The sequence below is a fragment of the Anser cygnoides genome, chromosome 12 (assembly GCF_040182565.1).
Source record: "Anser cygnoides isolate HZ-2024a breed goose chromosome 12, Taihu_goose_T2T_genome, whole genome shotgun sequence".
In the NCBI taxonomy this organism is placed as follows: Eukaryota; Metazoa; Chordata; class Aves; order Anseriformes; family Anatidae; genus Anser; species Anser cygnoides.
In genome coordinates, this window is record NC_089884.1 from 2089953 (window position 1) to 2108378 (window position 18426).

At 52.1% G+C, this 18426-nt stretch overlaps 1 protein-coding gene across 7 annotated transcripts in view; it reads right to left on the bottom strand.

Moving 5' to 3' along the window:
• The window catches only part of ZNF469 (zinc finger protein 469), a 229524-nt gene that overhangs the window by 112512 nt on the left and 98586 nt on the right, over window positions 1-18426 (bottom strand). Inside the window, exon 1 of one of the 7 annotated variants that reach the window (XM_067004291.1) lies at window positions 1697-4746. The exons of the other annotated variants lie outside the window; for them this stretch is intronic. The gene's annotated coding sequence lies outside the window, so the exon portion shown is untranslated. Of the gene's footprint in view, window positions 1-1696; window positions 4747-18426 lie in introns of those variants that run through there. 7 annotated transcript variants of the gene reach the window in all.

Here is an 18426-nt window from a genome sequence, read left to right on the forward strand (position 1 = left end):
AAAGCGGATAACAGCATCCTCATGAATAAAGGACCAACTCTGTGGGGCAGAACAGGACAACTTCAATAATACTTCCATCCTATTTTTAATCGTACAAGAGCAGCCCATTTGCTGCTTCCCTATTCACCAATTGTCACGCTAAAGAAGCTCTCGCAATGACCACAGCTTCACATGCAGTAGGAACTGAACCAGCGTCAGCAGCCACCACGTTACCAACCTGACACCAATGCCACGAGTTTGCAAATCTCTGCCACAGTGGGAATCTGTCCTCAGCTGGGCACGATGGGTGCTGTTATTTGTTAAATGCATCATCCATGCAGTCAGCAACAGCACTGAATTTCCTGGGCAGAACCACGCTAGCGTGCAAACACCTCACCTGCTTGAATCGCATGCAAAGGGCACCTCAGGTTTGCTGTGATACTCCATTAGGCAGCAACTTTTTCTGCTCCAGAAGCCCCAGGCTCTGGTGCAGGCAGGAGCAGAGCGGGCTGACGGCAGCAGAGGGCAGTGGTAGATTCGCACTGGCCAATTTGTCAGGATGAAAACACAGGCACATGTTCCTAATAACTCGCCCCGTGAACTGCAGGCGTGCACAGCCGCGGCTGAAGGGTTAAGCCTAGACATCTAGGAGAACAGGTGAAATTAAGGAGAGCGCAGAAACCACGCCGTGGCTCAGGGCCCCAGCGTGGCAGCAATGCAGAAACCAGTAAGCACCAGCAGATACTGACTGCTTTGGCCCACGCAGGCAGAGATTGCTGCTTAGAGCTGCCTTTGTCCCCATGAAGGTGCGTAGCCTAGGGACAGCACTTTGCTCCAAGAGGAGGAAAAAAAAAAAAGCTGAGCTCCAGTAATAAAAATTTGGAGGGGGCCAGGCTGGGTGGAGGAGCCGGGGCAGCGCGGCCAGCCCAGCACAACCTGGTCTGCTCCTGCAGCGCACAAACATTTCCCATTAACAGCCCCGCTCCTCTCACTCGTACGGGACTGAAATTACACAGCTCTTCCAGCTTGCTCTATGAATAGCTTTAATTTTTAATGCGACTTCTCCCCAGGCCGGAGAGTTCTGTGAAGAATGGCAGCAGCAAACAGGACAATTAAAGGCTTTTAACAGCTCCAGAAAGCCAGGCCACCGACCACGCTAATCACTAGCAGCTTTCCTTGCTCCTCTCCCTGCGTTTCGCTGCACGTGAAGCCGGTGTGCTTACAGCACAGAGCCGACAGCGCGAGCGAGAGGCGGGCCGAGCAGGACCAGCTGCTCCTGCCAGAGCGACGAGCTCCATCCAGCTCCGGCATCCTCACGCTCCCCCGGCCCTGAGGGGGAGAGCCCCCATCGCGCTGCCCGATCCCGGCCTCGGCAGGGCCCAGGCCTCCCGCGTGCAGCCCCCCCGCCGCGCCTGGTGCCCCCCAGCCCCGCGGTTCCCCCTCACGCCAGCCCTGACCCAGTTGTCCTCCAGCGCGCGCGCTCCTCAGCGTGTCACCCTGACATTTCGCCGTTTCGGCTCCTAACCAGACATCTCGGCCTTGGCCTGTGGCACCCAGCGAACAGAGAACAGCTGCGGAGTGCTTCAGGCCAGACAGCGAGCCATTTTCTAGAATTTTAAAGGTCGGGAACTAAATTCATCTCACCACAGCGACGGGCCTGTGTTCCACCACAGCAACAGGCCCGACCCTTCCAGTGCTGGTGTCTCCAGCGCCTTACCGGAGCCCTGCTGAGCATGACGCTGCTCTTGACAGACACTTGAGACCTTTCGGCGGACATTAACTCCAGTACCACACATCCTACTTTCTGCGAGTTCATTTCAGTGTGTGCTAAGGCTTTCCCTTTCACGATTTGGCCCCCTTCCTCGCTGGCCGCGTGCCTGTAGCTGGCAGTTCCAGCATCCCAGCAGATCCATAAATAATTCAACAGCTTGCTAAAAAAAGTGATCAATCATGTTTATGGTTCTGAGACATGTCGAAAACGTAGGCAGAGACCCAGAGTACCAGGAAGAAGTCAGGAGAAAGCAGAGGGGCTAGCATAAGGCGAAGCATCGGAGGGGCCAACTGCAATAGGACTGAGCTGCTCAGAAAAGGAGAAGAAGAAAGAAAACACCCAACTTTCAATTAAATCTTCAACAAAGTAATAAAAAACTTTTCCTTTCCAGATGAGACTATTTCAGGGCCCTAAACAGCCGTGTGAGAAGTTCCAGCTCAAGCAAAGCTTTAACACATCTTCCAGTAGCATATGCTTTAAAAATCACACAAGAGAAAAGCGTGCATTTCTTTGGCTATTTGTGCCTATTTATTTCCCAGCTCTAGCAGCAAAGTATGCCACAGAGACAAATTTCATCTATCCTTATGGCTACTGCTCCTCCACTGATATGCAAATACCAGCATTCATTCATGCTCGTTTTGAAGTTTATTAGTCCATTTTCTACACCGCTGTTATTTTAGTAACGCCATCCGAACCAGAAATCATAATTCCGTGTCCTGTACCGCGCAGATATGGGTGTAAAATTAAAAGCCTGTTTTCTCCTACAGAGATCTCCAGATCTTTCTGGCAGGGAGACTTTTTGACAACTGCCTGGGCTCCAGCCCATGCTGCTGAGTGCTGTTTTCTTTTCAGTTTTCCTTGCTTTGGCTGTTGTACGAGATGTAGTGAAAAGAGGCAGAGGCTTCTATTTATTTATTTATTTACATGCAAACTATATGTAAAAGCAGGGGCTTACGTTAGCAGGGGAGCGTGCCAGCATTCCTGACCCTGCTTGTCATGCATGCGGGGGAGGTCCCCTCCAGCGCTGCTAGCAGGACACTGCCCCCATTTTCCACAACTCTCTCTAGAAAGAGGACCACACCAAAACTCTGGGGTTGAGGCAAACATTCCTTTTCTTACTTATTCAGCAAGAAAAATGGGACACGGAGATGAGCTTACAGCTGAAGCAGGCCTTCAGCTGCCAGTCCACCTGTGACGCTAACAGCAGGGTTTGGAGCAGGATCAGTGGGTCAGGCTTCAGTGTCATATGCAGCATCTCCCATCATGGATTAAATGGCATTAGAGGAGGATAAAGGCAACAAAGGAATTTGGGATGGAAAAGACCCTTTTACTCCTCATCTGCCCAGGTGCACGTACGTTCACAGTGAAGCATGCCGCTCAGTTTGCAGTGGTTGAAGCAGAAGAATTCCTTCTGCTCTGTTGGAGACACTATGTTAGACCTTGAGAAAACTTCCCCTGTAGTAAAACATGACATTGAAACCCCTAGCAGAGGTTTTCAGTGCTGGAGTTCCTGATACAACCCCGCTTCTCATCTGAACTGCAAACCAGAGGCGGTTCCTGGTCATTTTCTGTCCTGTCCTCATGGTACCATGCTCCACGTAGCTACGGACAGAGTAACATAAGAAGAAGCTGAAAGCAGTAAGAAGACTGAGAACATACTGAGTTCCTTATGTAAACTCTCCTCCCTCTGAAGCAAATAATCCTATTCCAAAGTAAAAATAGCAAGGAGAAGTGCAGCTGCTTGCTAACAACTGGACTTACTTATTCTCATGGAAGCAGGCGGACAGCTGAAGGGAGCAGGACGAACGCTGTGGACATTTTGGATGACTGGCCTAAGGAAAGAGGTCCTGACAGATCTCCTAAACATTGCAAAATGCTGAATTACTCACCCTATTGACACTGCATGCTCCACGCCATTTATCTTTCTGTGAAGCACTAATATCCAGCTTTTTTCAAAGCCACAGATGCACACGCATTTTGAAAAGCCTTGCAGATGCGGTGGCACTTCAGGATGACCAGCTGGAGGGGACAGCTCCGTTCCCATCTCCGCGTGTTCCCCACGGAGCCTGCGGCCAGGCGGGGAAGGCAGACGGCTGCTGTGTCCTTCCCACCTTCCTCCCTGCACACTCGCCCTGGCTCTCTTGCAAACAGCTTCACTCCACCCCTCCGCAGAGATGCTGGTCTCGAGCATCAGACGTTTCCCGGTTTAATCACAGATTTGACAAACTGCCCGGCAAGAGCCCACTGACAGCCTCCCAGTGCCCAAGGTACACAGCTTTACAGGACACGTTCAGGCACAGGAAAAAGTTGGCACAAAGATGCAGTTGCCTCTCAGCACACTGGTTTGCCACGGCCTCAAGCATCACCCATGCTACAGGAGCAGGGACCGGCTGGATTTGTGGCCAGCCAGGATCACGTTGGTGCTCCATGGCAGCATTACACACAACACCGGGGCACCTAAAGTCCCAGAGTTAGCTCACAGCAATAACATAATTCAACAGGTTTGATACACGTAAGTGGAAAATCTCAGCCGCCTTTATTAGCACTAGGAAGATAAATGCAAAGGAGGAAAAATGAGAAAGTGCAAATTGGGTGCGTGTTGGGCAGCCCCTGAAGGCTCCATGCACCATCTTCCTTAGGCTCTTCAGACTGAAGGCTTTTGCGCAAAACACTGCTTGCAGAGTTTTCCTATGGTGCCAGAAGCAGGTAAATGGGGTTAGAGGCAAACTCAGTTCCTCTTGCACCCAGTCCTTCCTGGACTTCCAGGTCCTTCCATCAGCAGGGAGGCACAAGGCACCAGCCCCCTGGCTGGCAGCGCATCCTCCTCCCAGCCAGCAAGCAGGGGCCACGTCTCTCCTGGGGACACCGGCGGGGACAACGGCGCAAGATTGGCACCAAGGTTATGTTGTGCAATGCTCAAGCAGCGGGACCGGCTTTATAGGACTGGCAAAAACAGATGAAAAAAGAAAAAAGGAGAGAAACAGCGGTGTGGGTGGAGATGCGGTGGCTGCACCCAGTGCCTTGCGCCTGGGAGCAGCACGTCGGGTGAAGCAACAAAGGCACTTAGCAGGAGGTGGTGTCAAACCCATCTGCAACACGTCTCCCGGGCTGTAAGGATGGGGCTGGCTGCAAGCCTTAGAGCGAAAAGATGTTTCCAAGATGTAATTGCCTCTGGCACCTTCTGTGGGGTGGGTGGGTTTAGAGGGTGCCTGTAATTCAATTGCCTCCAAAAGATGAAAGAGACTTTGTTTCCTTTTCCCAAAGAAATAAACATTAAAAAAAAAAGGAAAGAAAAAAGGGACAAAAAAGGGGAAAAGGGAAAAAACTGGAAAAAGGAAAACATCCAGGTAAGAGTTTCGTTTGGGAACAGAGTCCTCCAAAATGTAGGAGGTAGGACAAATAAGTTTCTGGAGAAGCTATGCTGAGAACTTGGCCATGGGGAGCTTCCATCCCAAACATGCCTTATTGCTGTTGGGCTAGGAGGCTAACTGCAAGTCCAAAGGAAAGCAAAAAAAATAAAAAATCAATGGAACTAAGCTTTAAAGACACTAACATCCAAATGCTACTTGGACACTGGCAAGCACACGCTCCCTTTCAAACTTGAGGAGAAGCAAAAACAAACACGCTGCTACTGGGAACACGCTGGAGGTCCTGAGCAGGGGACAGGGAGAGGAAGCTCCTCGCCAGCACACACAAACACCCGCCCCAGCCTGCACGCATGGAAGAGGAGGAAACACAAAATGGCTTGGGATGCTGACACCGGCCTCATGTCCCCACCACCTGCCCGCTGCTGTTTCAGGGTGGAGGAGTTGCCAGCCAGCAGCTGCCTGCCGGGAGGAGCTGCAGCACACCCCTGCCGGCTCTACAGCATCTTCCTGGGGTCCATTTCTTGCAACGTGCCTCGTGCATCTGCTCCCTAGGTGGTGGCAAGCACCCAAGGAGTAGCACATTTCAGGTATTGTTAAGGAAGCTGCACTTCACCTACCCATAGAGTAAATGAGGGATTAATGTAATTTTATGTTTTATGAAGCCAAGAAGGGCTCAAAAACAAAGAAAAAAACAACCAAACAAAAACCAGGGACCTAAGGGACCAACGTTGCCACCCATTCCCCACAGCCAACAGCCGGTACGTTCCTTGCTCTGTGCCAGCCGTCGGCCCCAGGCAGAGCTCTGCAGACCTCTTCCAGCCTCCTGCCGGCTCCAGCACCATCCTCCTCTGCAAAGGGCACAATTGGACCATCCTGACAGCCCTTTGCTCTCTTCCGAGGGGGGCTTTTGGGTGAAGAAAGGTGAGTTGGGGGCTGCACTCGAGGCGGCACACAGGGCAACAGCTCCCCAAAAGGGTTTACGCTTCTGAATCCTCCAGCAGGGTTTGGTAGGAGGCTGAGTGCCTCTGCTGGCTGCCTGCACGTAATTAAAGACCTGCGAGTGCACCTCTGGCAGGTAATCTTACCACTCTCCTTCTCATATGTTTTTTATAGCCCCACTGGCAAAGCATTTGACAGCTTCACGACCTTGAACGCGTTCAGCTGTGCGAGGGAGGGCAGAGCTGGCGTTTCCATTTCCCAGCAGGGGCAGAGGAAAACAAGGCAAGTCGCTGGGGAAACACAGGACAAAACAGAAAGGGGACTTGGATTCCCCTAAACCGAAAGCCACTCTGCTAGAGCAAGGAAAAATCTCCCTCGAGGAGGCCAGCTACCATCACACCAGCAATTAAACATCTCGAGTCTGTTTGCAAGGCTCTGGCACAGAGGCAGCCGTGGGAATGCAGCGCGGGGCGGTGGGAGCGCGGTGGTCACCAGCGCCCTGACCCTGCCAGCAGTCATTCCTCCCAGGCCCTATTTCATCTTTGGCTCTTCTCGGCATTTTAGGGTTTGTTTTCCGCAAGCATTGCGACACTGCTAATAAAAAGCGGCGGGGCTTTGCAGGGTGCCTCGGGCAGGGCCTTTGTGAAGGCCCGCGAGCATCGATGGACACACAGGGGGAGGCCGCACGGCGTCAACAGAGAAAGAAAAGGAAATAGTGGGATTTATGGATGCTTTGCTCCTATAGATGGGTTGGTTCCCAGCATTTCCTTAAAGGAACTAACTTCCTTTGCTTCTTTTGGCAGTGAGAGATGTGGAAAGCCAGCACTCCCTCTGCTGAGAGGTGAAAAGAGGGAAAGCATCAGGTCCTGAGAGCCAGGAGCACCACAAACCTCTTTTTAGGTCACGTAAAGGTGTCCAGGAGGGTGCTTCCAGGGGCACAGGGATGGCTGGAGGGCGGATTCAAAGGATGGAAAGGTAGAAAAAATTAGGAAACGGTCATTGAGCGTTGCTACGTGCAACACATGCCCTCGTGACTTGTTCAACAGCAGCGTCCTCCCCGCCCAGCACCGCTCACATCAGCGCCAGCTCCTGCGTACGGGGCACGTCCCGCTCGAGGGGGGCACGGACGTGAAGCTGCCATCGTAAAACAACGTGAGATGGTAGGCGACTGGCTGATCCAGCCTGCAATACAAATGGCTTGCCAGGGACCGGCAAGAGGTTGTATTTCCTAAAAACATTCGCAGCCATCCTAGGAAGGGTAATTCCCATTTGTCAACTTGAGGTTTTCCTGGCAGTACCTTCTAATCTCTTGGCACCAGTTTGCGAGTTAAAGCACACAGATGTGTACGGTCGCAGATCTAACTCGTGCATGCACGTCAGGTGTGCGAGCTGATCAAAAGCCTCCTACCAAATGTCAGGACTACATTCTGATGACAAATTAAGTTTTGACTAATTCTTCCAAGCGATCTGTTTCCCCGGAAATTATCAACCATTCATCAAAAATTTGGGAACAAATTTGTCTGGGTTTCGGTCTGTAGTGTTTTGTTCTCTCCAGGAGGAAAAATCCCAATTTTCCCTCGGGCAAACCCCTTTTCCTTTTAGCTCCAGCACAGCACGACCTGCATATGCCATCAGTGAAACCTTGCTCTCTTAAGTTGGAGGAATCATAACAAATGGAAGAGAATCAGCAGCGTAAAGCTAAAACCACTTCTTTTTTTTAGCACCTCTTTTCCCTGAGCACTTCCACGCACACATACATTTACAGTATGTATATATAAATAAATAAAAATATAGTATACGTATGATCCTTATGACAGCATATCCACCTTAGGAGCAGAGTGGAGCCCAGCCAAGCTGACTGCCCACCCGAGCAGCTGGACGAGACCCAGGGCTCCCCACACCAGCACGGGCAGCATCGCTCTGCCCGCTCACGCTCACGCCCCCTCCGAAGGTGCTGAGCTGCACGTTTCATGCCAAGCAGCACCTCTGCTATCAGCCGAGCCCCGCACCACGGGCACGAAGCGATCTGAATCCATGCTTTTACCACCACGTCCAGCCCATTCACACCAACGCCGCTGAATTTCTGCGAGGGTGGCTGCTACGGCACTTCCCTTATGCTGCTGATGGGATGGAGCCCCAGTCAGATGTGGATGTTCGGAGGTGCCTGAAGAGCACAGGTTTCACACGGGTTTCGTTTGCTCGCAGGGGCTGGATGGGATGTAGCACTCCGACACATCCTGCTGCCAACAGCAGCCACGCAGGATCCTGCGCAAAGCCCTTCTCCTTGCCGACTTCGCTGTTTTCGCCTCCTTACAACCCGGCCAGCAGCAGTTGTCTGTGGCGGGGGAGGAGGGTGTTGTGCAAAGCCTGCAGCCCCCGGGGAGCCTCCGAATTCCCTATCAGCAGCCAAGTCCTTTGGACAAGCTCCTCTGCACGCAAAGCTGCTGGGACAACCGAGGGCGTTTGTCAGCAGGATTTCCCTCACCGTAATTTAAGGCAGGCGTGTGCTCAGCGAGGCCGCAGCCTGCCTTCCTACAACAAAAATCCCATCCCTGCTCTCTAACCGGTTGCTGGCTGCCTTGCTAACACCCAGGTACGCCGTGGTTTAGGGACGACAAAACAAACCCTAAACTGTCACCTCGCTGTCACCATCAGCTGCTGCCCAACGCCACGGCTGCAGCCCTGGGTCGGGGTGCAGGCTCGGCGGTGATTCTGGAGATGCCTTCATTTGCCCACAGGCTTTATCAGCACGTGGGGGGGACTCTGCTTGAATCTGTGCTGTCCAAATATTGCCAAAAAAATGGGCTCAAAAATGTCATCTTGATGGCCTTCATCTCCACACTCTGGAAACCCCTCCAGGACTTCAGAAATATTTGAAAGGGCCGACCCTCTGCGACACGCTCTTGGGTTGCGCATGTGTGACATGCTAGGGCTACTCCTTCTGCCCCATAACCCAACTTAATAGCTCTTTTACTCAAGTTATTTTGTTTTCTTAACTTAAAGAAATCAAAAAGTGTTAAGTTTTTGATCTGGCACAGCCTGGCGAAGCAGCAAGCTGCATTACCCACGTGGCTCACTGCCACCTCCAAGCGCCTTCTGGACCTCAACCTCCCTTCCTACGTTTGATCCCACCAAAAGAACACGGGATGGTGCAACACTTAAACGTAAAAAGCAACAGGAGCGCTTCAGAAATAGTAACAGGCAGTCACTTCCCTTCACCCCAAAGCTAATATCCTCTACAGAGCCGTCTCATGGGGGCTTCAGAGCCAGAGGGGCAACAGTGAAAAATGGAAGAGCAAGACAGGTCCATATTTCAAACACGTAGCGTTGAACAAATCTGAATGCCTGAGAAGATACAAGTTTTTGCCTGATTAAGGGACTTAAGGATTTGGCCCACACTGCTTTTTTGAGTGAGAATACCAGAGGAATTGAGTCTTTAGGAAAGCTGGGCAGTTCCCCCCTTAAATCAGTTATCGCTGCAATCCACAAACAGCTGAGACATACGAGCCTTGTCACAACTGACATCCTAATGAGTCAACACATAATAAAAAAAAAAAAAAAAAGTTGGCTAAGTTTTACCAGGCCAGGTGATGGAAATAGTTCAGTCACTTAAAAAAAAAAAAAGAAAAAAAAGGGAAAAGCCTTCTGATCAGCTACAAATCTGAGCAGGCAGCATCGCACGTCCCCGCACCAAAAAGGAAGGCAAGGTTGGAAAAATGAGTCTGGAAGGCCCAGAGACCAAATGTATTGATAGGATAAATCGAGTTCTTGCTGCTAGGGGAGGAACGCACCAATAGTCACCACGGTTTTGGAGGCAGGGACTCGTCTAAACCAGAATCAAAGGAGCCTCCAGAAAGACAGTTTCCCTTCCCTCTCCTTTGCTATCATTTAAAATACTGGAGACCAGATAACACATAACTGCTGGCCCGTAGGCTCCAGCTTTATAGTATTTCTTTTCAGGGCTGTTACAGCCCGGAAGGGTTTGCTTCTACTAAAAAGACCGGGGAACCATCAAACATTTAACGTGGGATCTCAAAGGCAGCAGTCTTGGAAGGACCAGCACGAGGAAAATCCTCCTGTGACATCCCAAATGGCCCTGCCTTTCCTCGCGGAGACCCGGGCCACCAGCTGTGCCCACCGAACCACCACTGGAGTCCCACCAGCCCCACGTGTGCCCAGCAGCAGCGGGCACGGACCCGAGGGGCGCTCAGAGCCATCACCCAGAAAGCCAGCGCTGGGTCTTGGCTCTGCCGCGTGCTGTCTGTGCAGGATTACAAACTGGGAGACCTCGGCGCAGGACCGCTATAGCACCAGGTACGTGAGCATTTGCAATGTAGGAGCACCCCCGGCTTTCAGCCGGACATTTATCATAAACCCTACAGATAAATCTAGCCGTGCACTTCACCCAGTTGCAACCAGTAACTAGCGAGGGCAGGGCAGAGGTCCACCAGGCATTTTTCCAACAGTTATACTGTTTGGATGGGAGGCAATCAGAAATTCCCCCCAGAGATTTGCAGGATTGCTCACAGGACTGCTAAGATTTATTGCACACATACGACACAACTGGGATGCTTAAAAAGAAACATATTTTTTGTGTAATTAGCCAAAGAAGGTAGGAGGAAAATATTAATTATAGGAAGGGACCACGTTCTGCTCTAATTCCAGTAAGAGTGAAATCCGGGAACTGATGTACTTCATTTTTTCTTTATTCTTCGCAAGCACACGGCTTGGCAGGAGCACTCCTCGAGCTCAAGGCAAGGAGAGGCTGCTCGGGCACATCTGAGGCCAGAGCCTCGGCACTGCCACTGGTGTCAGGGCAGGAGGCTTTGCTCTTCTGATGAAGGGGACAAAGCATCATGCAGAGCTGAGCACAGCTCAGCACCCAGGGCAGTGAGTACAAAAGCCCAGTTTCCTAGCTTTTTTCTTTTTTAAAGACTCATCCCAATTATGAGCAGCCCAGAAAAGCCCAGCCCAGGGAACAGGCTCTGCTCAGCACCTGCCCCACAAGCCTGCCCCTTTCCAAGCATCCTCACCAGACCCTTCTTGGAGCGGGAAAGTCTTTTCCAACCTGGCAGCTAGAAATCCACAGACCAATTCCCAGCATTTATAGGTAAATTTGTGACGGGGCCAGCTGCTTTGCAAGGTGCCAAGAGGTCGGTGCGAGCCCTCGCACCTTGCCAGCACACACACACACTGTGGCTCAGCTCCTACCAGGGGACCCTGCAGGAAGCAGGTACAGCAGACAGCACTGGTGGCCATTCACACGCAGACCACCGCGGGACGTCCCAGAATACAGCTTCTTCTGGCCTCTACAGCAAGCTCCCAGAAGAGGAAACACCACGAATTTTGGCACTTTCTGACCTGCGCAAGAATCATCCCACAGGGACTCGGTAAGGGTTTGCCACGAGCAGCCCCAAGTGTTGCAAGAAGCCACGGAAGAGGTGACGGCTTTGCTGGGAGAACAGGCACGTCCCGGCTGCTGCCGGCTGCGGCTGTCTAGCCAGCATCTCCCTCTCCCAGGCCTTGCTGTCTCACCCCCACGTATTTCAAATTCTTTTAAAGGTCTCGACTTCTGAGCCAGCTTTCAGAGATGCTGGGAATCTCCATCACTGAGTCAGGAAGCACCACAGATGGGTAATACCTCAAAAACCCAGATCCGACTCACTCCTGAAGCATTCCTCCAGCGTGAGCACGGATCGTCCTCCGACCACAATCAAGAGGACCGAGAGGCAGTGAGAAAAAAAGGGCACAGGACAGGGGCACGAAGCAGTCACTCCATGGAGGCAGGAGCAGGCTCAGGAATCACCATCCCCTGTCCCTTTGCCGAGCGCCTCCCCGTGCGCTCTGCCAGCGAACTCCGAAGCGCGCGCGCACGGAGGACGGAGATCTGAGGAACGCAGCAACGGCTTGTTTGTGTTCCTGCCTGACTGCAGCTGGATGTTGCTCAGAGGCAAAGCTGATGGGGACTTGATTTATTTATTGGATGATGTACGCAGTTCTAAAATATGGCACCGAACCCGCAGCTCCGGAGAGCCTGTTTAAAGGCGGACGTAAATCAAAGAGCACGGCAGAAAGCACAAGGGCCACGCGGGCTCCTGCTGCACACCTCCTCCACCTGTCACCTCTGCGTGCGCCCCAGCCCGTGGGGGCCGTGACCGCCCCCCCTTTGCAAACCGCTGCCGCCTCGAGCTGCTGCACGGGCACGGCCCCGCGCCGCGGGACGCTGGCCCCCCTCCTGCAGCGCTTGCACAAGCCCCAGTTCACACAGTGCCGTGCGTGAAACCCGCTCTGACTCATCCCTCACAGCGACTGCAAGCATCAAGGAAAACCGTAACCAATGTGCTCGGTCTTTTTTTTTTTTTTTTTTTTATAATATATATATATATTTTTTCTTCTAAGGATGATTTCCCACGTTGGCTTTCGGCTCCTGCGTACGATTCTGCCGAGGCTCACCCCAGCACCTGCCTCAGACCAGGGAAAGGCACCTCAGAGGATTTAGGGCTGCCTTCTATTTACGCTTTGTATCAACAAATCTTTTCATTTTTAATAACGTTGTCATCTCACCTATGTAAAATATGTATTAAAATTAAAACCCATAGAGTTTGGGTCTGCCGCTGTAGGTTAGGTAAACATCACTTCAATTTGCTGTTAGTCCTATGGTGAATGCTCAAATTTTTCACATTATTCAGCCAAACCATTTTTATTAAAAAAAAAAAAAAAAGAGAATCTACAGCAGAACAATACAATTCATGCTCAGAATATGGGACTAGGCCATGAGCTCTCCTCGCTCCCAAGGGACATGACACAGGATCGCATGCCTCTCCCAGCAAAGCCCTGCCACGGGTTTAAAGGCCGGGGGGGGGCTTGGTGCTGGACATCTGCTGCTTAATTGCCAAGAGCTGGAAGTAACCCAAAGCCAAAGCAGCGAGCTTGTCCTAGAAGGCACAACCCTATAAAACACCCACACAGCCAGATCGGGGGCTGACACAGGTGAAGGATGCTCTAGAAGATAAAGCTCACCTCTTCCCCTTGGTCATGCAAGTTGCCCATCCTCTGACGCTATTAAGGTCCATGACAGCACCTCGCCACACCACCACAAGCGCTCCCCGGCTCATTTACACCTGCCACCTCTCCTCCCCATCCTGAAATCCCCACCACCTCAGCGAGGTGGATCTGGGGACAGGATTATGGAGGCTTTACGTGGAAAGGGCATTAGGAAGTTTATAAGATTAAATACCTTCTAAGCACAACACACACGTGACCAGGAACCTCTCCAAGGGAAAACTTTACTTCCAACTTCTCACCTACAACGGAGGGAGAGCCCCTTTGCTCCCGCCAAGGCTGAAATTTAAGACTAATCATGGATTAAGCCACAGAAAGAAATTCTTTGTCTCTGCAAGGTTTAAATCTGTGCAAACCTACAGCGGTTCCACGACAGCGTAAAAGCAAGCCTCGTCCATCATTTCCTCCCGGAGAAAGCCCAACAAAGCAAGTCAAGTCTTGCTTCCCATAAATGAACTGTAAACATAATAAATATTATTAAATTCCATTAGACACTAAAAACTTGAAAGCCTTTCAGGGGGAGGGGGTAACTCCTGACATGGGGATGATTGATTTCCAGTAGAGTCAGGAATGTGACGCTTGCTCAACAGAAGTAAAGTACGAGCATTTAGGCTTTTGTCCCCAGCCAGGAACTGCAACACGCATGGCTCTGTCCAGTGCGGTAAGCGGTGATGATGGGCTCCTCAGCAGCAAGGTGGGTCCTGGCCAGCACCACTCACAGCTAAGCCAACACCGCTGCGAGGTGATGGATGAACCCTGGTGACTGCACATCTCCAAAACAGGGAGCAAAAAAAAAAACACACACAATGCATACTGATGCTAACATGCCAAAGGACCTCGCCTTGTGTAACTCCTGTGTTTGAGCTGAAAAACAGCCATGTGTGCACACAGAGGCAGGTTTTAAATCTGTTTGGATATCCTGTAGTGCTCTCCCACCTGGATCCTCAGGCAGAGAGAGCTGCCAGCAAAGTCCAGGTTGGGCGGCGCGCTACGCGGTGCGCGTATCTCACTGCTCCTTGGCCGCTTCTCCCCAGGCAGCGCCGAAAGCTCGGATCCCTCTTGGAGGACGAAGCTGGTGAGGCGCCATAACTGAACATAACACCAGGACTCCCACGCACTCCCCGGAGGCCGGCCGAGCCCAGCCCTTCCACCCCGGCCACGTCCGCGCACCGCTTCCACGAGTCTAAGGTTTCTCAGAACCGGCCCCAGATGCTTGGAAGCTCGGGACAGCTCAAACAGCTCACGTGGCCTTCAGCCTGGAAGGGCAGGAGAAACCAAGCCGGGGTTGGATAACAGCAACCTGCGAGCCTCCCACTCCAGCCGAGCTCGGGGAACGCAGCTGCGGGAAGCCACGCGGGGGTGACCACCCCTGCCCTGCTTTGCAGCGGAGAGCTGGGGAGGGAGATGCTAACGTGGAAAACCCAGCGGCGTGAGCTCCAAGATCCCAGTTCCGTGGCCAGAGGTGAAGAGCTGGGGACGAAGTCTCCAAGGTCTTGTTTTCGACTTGGCCAAGGATCTGTTGTGCATCCCTGGCCAACAAAGTGCTCTGTTGCACCCGAGGAATGGAGATAATGGAGATGGAAGATGCTGCACGCGTGCAAAGAGCTTATTATTAGCACTGCTCACGTGTTGGCAGGCAGAAATGTGGGTCCTGACCTGGGCAGGGCGGAGGGTAGCACATACAGAGCCTGTTCTGCCTATTTTTTTTGGTCTGTAATCATACTCTGCTGTCATTAGCGCTGCATATTCAATAGGAGGCTTTCCTGATGTTTGGAGCCTAGCCACAGCCTCCTTCCCTGCTGCATACACGAGCTTTTCCCCGCTGTATTTTTCCCCGCTGTTCTCGATGGCTCGGTGACCTGAGCTGCCTGTCCTGGGAGGGCGCGACTTCTGGGGAGAGATTCAGCTGGAAGTGGCTTGCAAACTGAAGGCCCCATTGAATTTTCAGCCTTGGATGTCGGGGCAGTAACTGAAGGCTGCTCCAAAGGCTTCTGGAGAGGTGTTTGCAGAGAAAAGGAGAAAGGATTGGGTGTGGAATCAAGCAAGTGATAACAAGGGCCAGGTGGTGGTGAGGTGCAAACTACACGTTCATGACCTGCCTTCACAGCAGTTTTAAGCATCATGTCTCAGACAGAGAACACAGGAGGCGTTAACCGAGTTAACTACATTGGGAACCTTCTGCTTTCCCTGGACCACAACTGGCCAAATGTGGCTACATGCCATTGCTCCTGTTTCTGGGTGACACGTTTCACCTTTTCAGGGTGCAGAGCTCACTCGCAAGCACAGAAGTCACCCACATTCATCAACAGCATCTTTGCCTACATGGGTAAATCCATTCCCACGCAATGAAAAAGGTCAAAATAATACTGGAACTAAAACATCTGCTCAAAACTTAAATGCTCCCCATCAAGCTCTATCACACGGACCCTGGGAGCTCCTTTTGCCAGGGACTGGCCGCAGGGCAGCATCCAGCAGGATGAGCCCCACTGCCCTCTGCGGTCGGGTGGCAGCTGGGGCTGAAGCTCCCTCCGAACCTCGCTATTTTCAGTCTTTTACCAGAAAATGCAACGTGCAAAGAGATTTGTGAGATAAACACCTCTCAGGCACCCTAAGCTGTGGCATGTTTGTTGGCACAGACAAATACACCAGGTTAAAGGCACCGTGAGAACCACGCTGGGCTTGGTGGAAGATCCAAACAGTGCAGGAAGGAGCAGGAAAGAGGAGGGGAACAGAACTGATCCAGAAAGAGTTTTTCTGCATTTTTCCAGGAATGGGTCTACCTCACAGCTCTCCTTAGCCCGTGTCTCCTAGGGACACGCAGACATGTTGTTCTTCAAAAGTGTTATCTAGGCCTTGACTAAGCTAATCCCAGTTAACAGCAGCATTTCAGCTACCACCTCCCTCAAAGTGCAGTGATCTTTCTTTCTAGATTTCCTCTGCTGGCCCAGCAGCAGGTTGCTGTTAGCTTGTCCTGGGCTACATCAGTAGAGGCTAAAAATAATTATCCTTAAAGGAAATCCAAACACTGCAATCTCCTCTTTCACTCACTACCTAATTAATAGTTTCCAGGTCACCCTGGCTTTCCGAGAACATCTGTTTGTTTTCACTTTGCTCAAGGAAAGTCAAAGCTGGCCTGAAAGGGGAATATGAAAACGTGTTTAATGTTTGCACAGTCTCCCCTCCACGGACGTATCTGGATGCGGGGGCCTCCAAGCAGAAAGGCACATCCACAGAGGCAGACCCACGCTTGCAAACCTAACGTGCACGCGTCCGTAGTTCAGACAGATGTCAGTCACTGGAGCGCACGGACTACCTGCAGCTATTTTCAGGAACGGCTTTGCAAAAATATGCAAAAATAAGTGAATAAAATACAGTTGTGTAGAAAGAGACCCATGAGTTACCTTGAAGTCTTTTGGTGGCATCATCTGAGAAAGGTGCGCTCGGGCAGGTTTTTGGTTCTGCAGACCTGAGACTTGGGTCAGCACATGAGCACATCCACGACAGGAAAGGTCGTTTTGTTTCTTTTTTTTTTCCCTCCAAGTTATTCGTGCGTATTTCCAGCCCCGCATTCTTTGCAGGACAGGACACCTCGTATAATTTTGTGCAAACTCGGCAAGAGACAGAGCGCAGGCTGGTAGTAGCATCGCTCCTCTGCGGAAATACCGCTGGAGGTAACACCCCAGCTGGATATGCACAAACCACCCAATGCCAGGAGATCCACGCTCAGCAAGGGTACTGGAGGCGCACGGCAAGGAAGAGACACCAGAATGGACAGCAGATGTGCCATCGATAGAGATGGACAATCATAAAGAGACAGATAACCTACTCTAGACAGCCGAGGCTGCAGACACCAGGCAAGCGAGGAGAAGTCAACAGCACGAGATGAGCAGAGGAAAGCGCAGGAAGACGCAGCCTGCAGAGGGAGTTCCTAAACGAAGAGCAATGGGTAAATAAAGCGAATGGTGGCAGGGAGCGGGCCGGAAGATGAAGGCGATACGACTGTTCTGGCGTTCCATACATCCAGGGACAGAGCCCGGCACCAGGAGCTCCCCCGGAGTCTGTCATCGCTTTCAGTGCAGTCATCACTTCACAGCGCGGCCCCGAGGCAACTCCCAGGCTGTAACACAAACAACACGGCGCTGCGGTTCGCGTCCCAGCTCATCTCCGGCCGTGGCCAAGGACGAACATTCCTGCACACCGCCTGCCAGGAGGCAGCGCACTGGCTGGGCCGGGAGGCGCTGACAGAAATTAAGCAATCACTCATTATTCTTCGTTGTCAGAGTGCCGTTCCTCCCAAGAACACCAAGTTCTTGGGTGACAGGCACTGGAAGGACCTTTAGCGGCTTCCCAAGTGACATCAGCTGCGCGAGCGCTGGCAGGCGAGCAGACACAAGGCAGCGCTGCGTGTCCCACCACACCTTGCCCCGCGCTCCGGGTTGCTGTGCCCTACGTGCCCGTGTCCTCCCCACATTCGGGTATCAAATCAGCATCCCTGTCCGGTCGGTGACCAGCACCCACCTGGGCTATGGCATTCCCTGCAGGAACTTCTCCAGGCCCCAGGACAAAACCAAGACACCAGGCCAGCCGTGCAGCTTGGCTCTTTCTCCAAAGCTACCTAGAGTTGTTACACTGGCCACCCCATCCTCCCCTGCCCCACAATTTCCCCTGTGCTGGGACAGCCTCAAGAATACACCTGGGGTTGCAAGAATAAATCTGCTTGAGCTCTGAGCTCATGGGACGTGATGGTGTTGCAAGGGGGTGGGTGCATCTTAGGAGTAATTACCAGGTTACCTTCCACAAGGCTGAACATCAGTTATAATTATCTTCATACACTATTAAACGAGCAGACAGCACAACCAGGACTTATGTTTCGCTTCTTTTATCCTTGATTTTATGCTTTAACATCACTCCGCAGGCTCCCCAGCGCCTGGCTCTGATGTTTCTGCCCTGGCTGCTCAGAACAGGGGAGAAACAAGCAGAGTGCCACACAGAGCAGCGTCACGGCTATTTGTTCCGCTTTCAGAGGAGCCACATCTGAAAGCCAAGCCCCACGCGCCCTTCTGTTTACCACGGGCAGATGGAACAACACACGGCGCCTGCAGATGCCCGGGCTGCGGGACAGCACGTGTGCTGGATGTGGTTTTCCACGACGGGTGGAACATCACGGCAGCGCAGCTCGGACTCATCTCCCACAGATTTTCTCAGGCACTGGCTATTAACGTTAACCGAGCAACCCACCAACATCGCGAAACCTTCACTTAACAGTTTTCTCTGGCACTGGGGAGACCACGGCTGAGCCTCGTGCTT